The sequence below is a fragment of the Echinops telfairi genome, unplaced genomic scaffold (genome assembly GCF_000313985.2).
Source record: "Echinops telfairi isolate 266 unplaced genomic scaffold, ASM31398v2 ScPeMD7_7424;HRSCAF=8462, whole genome shotgun sequence".
Classification (NCBI taxonomy): domain Eukaryota; kingdom Metazoa; phylum Chordata; class Mammalia; order Afrosoricida; family Tenrecidae; genus Echinops; species Echinops telfairi.
In genome coordinates this window covers 87,459,655-87,464,199 of record NW_022111324.1, presented here as the reverse complement: position 1 = coordinate 87,464,199, position 4,545 = coordinate 87,459,655, and positions in this window count along the sequence as shown.

Below are 4,545 nucleotides of genomic sequence, written 5' to 3'. Positions count from 1 at the left end.
ATTTTGTAGCCAACTTATTTTTGACAAGAGCACCAAAGAAATTGAACGGTAAAGGCAATCTTTCCAACAAATAGTGCTGCAGCCATCCTTTTTGAACTTGATTGAGTAGTGTTCTTCTAACCTCTCTGTTTCTCTGTACTTGTTACTATACTATGTGGCAACAAGGTGTTTAATCAGATTAAAATGAGATGATACTGGACTTGGGGGGGGGGCTCTGTTGTTGCTGGGGGTTTGGTGTTGGGTTGTTAACTACGAGGTTGGTGCTTCAAATCCACCAGTTGCTCCTCAGTAGAAATGTGTGTCTGTCTGCTTCCATAAAGATATGAGGGGAAAATGAACCACATTTCCTGTATCATGATTCATCTATACAGAAACACTCATAGAGACATACACACACCAATTAATAGGAGATGACTCAAAGGCTAAATAAAAAATTCAGATCCATAAGGGTTCTCAAAGAAATATTAGGAGAAATTATTTCCCTAGACAAGAATTTTTGAAACAAGATACAAAAAGGACTAGCCATAAAATGAAAAGTTTAAAAACTAATAGCTTAGACTACATCACAATAAATGTTTTCTGCCCATCAAAAGAGTCATCTGTAAAGTGCATACATAAACCATGGGCAGAGACAACTATTTGTGGGACATAAATTGAACCAAGTATGTGTATTTAAAGTATAATATTAATAAATCAGAAGGTAAAATGTCTAAATAAATAGACAACAGATTTGAAAAGACACTTTACAGATGAAGATATACTAATGGCCAATAAGCACACGAAAATCTGTCCTGTATCATTAGTTATCACAAAAATGCAAATTGCAACCACAATGAGATACCCCTACACACCCATTAGCGTGGCTAAAAGTTTTATATGTTAACAAGAATGTCAAGCAATAGAAACACCCGTATAAATTGATAGACATTCCAAAAGGTGCAACCACTGAGGAGAATGATTTAATAGTGCCGAATAAAGTTAAGTACAGAACAACCCTATGATCTAATAATTCCACTTCCAGGTATTTGCTCAAGAGAAATATAAAATGATTGACTACAAAAAGACTAGTATAAAAATATTCATAACGATTCATAATCTCCCCAAGCTAGAAATAACCAAATGTCCATTAATAGATAAATGTTAACATTGTGGCATATTCACACAGTGGCATACACCTCAAAAAATAAAGAAAAGAAACAGTGATTTCTGACAAGCAATGGACACACACATCAATAGACACTCATGTGGAATAGGAGGATATGTATTTATATATGCTGTAAACATATCCAACAATATAGTAGACATAAAAGGGAAAAGTTTTGAAAACTTCTTAGCTATAATCAAACACCTTGAGGGAATGAATCACTGAGCCCAGGGACACCAAAGTTAATTAGCATAACAGTCCACAAAGACAATATTCATCATCCCATTTTGGTGAGTAGCAACTAGGATCTTAAAGGATTGTAAGCAGACATCTAAGGTGCAACTACCTCAGGTCTGAAGCGACGAGGAGTGAAACAACCAATTAATTGAGTGAACACAATTAGTCTGAAGTGCTAATGGAGTCTATTAATTGCCGTCTCCCCAAACCGGAGACCAGAAGAAGTAGATTGTGCCTAGATACCAGTGGTGACCACTCCAAAAGGGTGACAATAAGAGTTCCTGGATGTAACAGGAGAAAAATGTGGAATAAAACTCAAAATCGCAAAGAAGACCAGAGTAGTGGAACCTCTGGCACTATGGCTCTTAGTTCCCAACCCTAGAACTGAACTCACTCCTGTAGCTCAGCCACCAGACAGAAAGGCATGTAAGGTGAACGACATCAACAGGGAGGTGCCAGCTCATAAGAACAACCAAGTAGATGAGACCAAGAAGCGGCATGTACCCAGGGATAAAGCTTATAAGGCAGAGAGGGATAGGAAAGAAGGGTGAAGAGAAATGATAAACACAGGGAGGAAGTGATAAGAACAATGTTACATTGTGGGGAGTGCAAGCAATATCAGAAAACAAAATGTATATGAATTGTTGAATGGAAAACCAATTTACTCTGTAAATTTCACCTCAATCACAATGTAAAAACATTTTAGAGGGTGATTTTTGATATATGCAATAATATGAAAGAATCTCAATGATCAAAGTATCTATTCTGCTGATTCCATTTATATGAAGTTCCAGAACATAAATTAATCTGGGGTGATAGACATCAGAAAATAGTTGCTTCTGGGTGTGTGAGGTGGTGGTGGAGTGACTGGAATAAGGCATGGAAATATTCTATATCTTGCTTTGCATGCACATTCATCAAAATTTATTGAACCAACCACTTAAAATCTGTGCTTCACTGCATATTAATCATTTGAAATTACGTGTTAATAGAAAGGAAAGGAAAGAGTGAGAGAGGGAAGGAGGGAGGGAAAGAGGAAGTATGGAAAAGACAGGGAAGAGAGAAAGAGAAATGGAGGCATTCCAATGAGAAACCATGTGGTCTGGATAGGGAATCTTGAGTCATTGTTTATGCCTAGAGTGTTGGCACCCCGAGAGAAGACTAGGAAGAAAGGCTCACCACTGCTTCACCAGGATCATGAAGGAAGACTATAGCTTCTTCCCTTTTAGACAAAGAGGAGGCCTAGGAGGCCTGAGTGATTCTAAGCAGCTGAATTACATTTGTGACTCAGAAAGGTTACCCTGACGATAGATGAAATCTGGGGGCTGGGACATCTGGTATGACTAGGGAGATGCAACAGAACATAGTTTGGAGATTACACTTGGTTACAGCAGCACATGCAATGCTATTTTTAATCGACCCAACAGGAGGGAATAACATTTCCCTGGTTGCTAGGGAAATTTTGTTCTTAGCAGTTACATATTGGTTCCTAATTTTAAAAAAAAACTTGAGGAAAACTAGAAAACTTTTGCAAGCCAATACTGATATGTTATGATAGGACTGTACACCTGCTAAAATGTGGCTCCCCACCCCTTTTCTCTTACTGTACTCTATATGGTAACTATAAGCACAGCGTCACCAATAGTGGATAATGCTGGGCATATAGTTAACAGAGAATTCCTGCCGGAATACGAGATGGTCTGAAATTTAGGAGCCTTGATTAGGGAAGTTTTGGCTCAGATGGCCTCCACTGGAAGAGAGCTGTAGAGAGCGGTAGGACATAGCAGAGGGTAAACTGATGGGGTCAAGAAGAAGAATTTTCAGAGTCACTCAAGATCATAATCACTATTGGGCATAATTCCACATTTCTCAGCCTTAAGTTTCTTGGCCTTAGTAAACTTTAAGTGTATGAGGGTAAATAAAAGACAGGCACACATAGATTTCTTTTAAACCAAAGATGCTTAAACATGTCTCTGGGATCAGTGGGTGGCGGCAGACAAGTTCTCTCAGTAACACACTTGTCTTAGACTTGTTAGGGTGCTTTAAAAAATTAAAAGTGGCTTTGAGTTTGATAGTTTCCCTAAAGGTCCATGTAAAAATATACCTTCATTTGTTGTTTGAGTATACTGTTTTATTGTGTGTATATATATGTATATATGCATACATATAACAATTGTCATTTCAACATTTTACATGTATGATTGCATTCATCATATTAATCACATTATACAATTATCAGCACTATCTGTTACCAAATTATTCCATCACCGTTAACAGAAAACCATTGCTTCTAAGTAATATACTGTTATTTTCTTTGTTCCTCTTTACAAGGTCAAAATCTCATGGATGTCATCTGAGGGAGAGAAAAGAGGATGTTTGGAGGACAGAATGAGTCTTCAGGTACCTCTCCATACCAGCTTCCCCTCTAGATTGCACAGATATGTTTAGTTTGAATGCTAAATTTAGTGCAGAAGAGGCCTTATGATGAGAGCTTGGCAAATGAATAAATTAAATTAGATAATAAGGCAAGCAATTATCCAAGTTAAACGAGCTTACAACCCAGGATATTAATGAGGCTTTTACTTTAAACTGATATGTTTAATAAAGCAAAGTTGATCTATATTGGGAGCTGGAGGAATTATGGTGATTATGGGACAATGCCAAAAAGATGTTTGACTGTGCTACCTGGTGCTCACACCTGTGACCCATTGAGCCAGGGGAGAGTGAGGGCTTCCCTGCAGGGAGGGGCAGCAGGGTAATTCTGAGCATTCCTGGTATCACTGGGGAGAGGCTAGGGCTGGAACGGCTGCTTGTCTTTGCAGCTTACCTCTGAGAACAGAGCTGAAGAAACCAAGAGGGAGTTGGAAGGGGACAGATAGAGGGACTGAGAGCAGGGCACAGGGTCAGAGTTGCCACGAGCGTCACCCAGCAGACACTGTTCAGCCTCTTCATCACAGAAATGTTTAGAGGCAAGAGAGGGAGAGTGGACGTTTGCATAAGTATTGTTCCTTACTCCTTAAACCCACTGTCCAGTGGAAGAAAGGGCATCTATGTGACACTGCCTATGATATACAAAGGAGCTTAGTGAGTTATGGGTTGGGCTACTGACCACCAGTTCAAAGCATCCGCCACTCCGCGAGAGATATTTACATTTCAGAAACCCA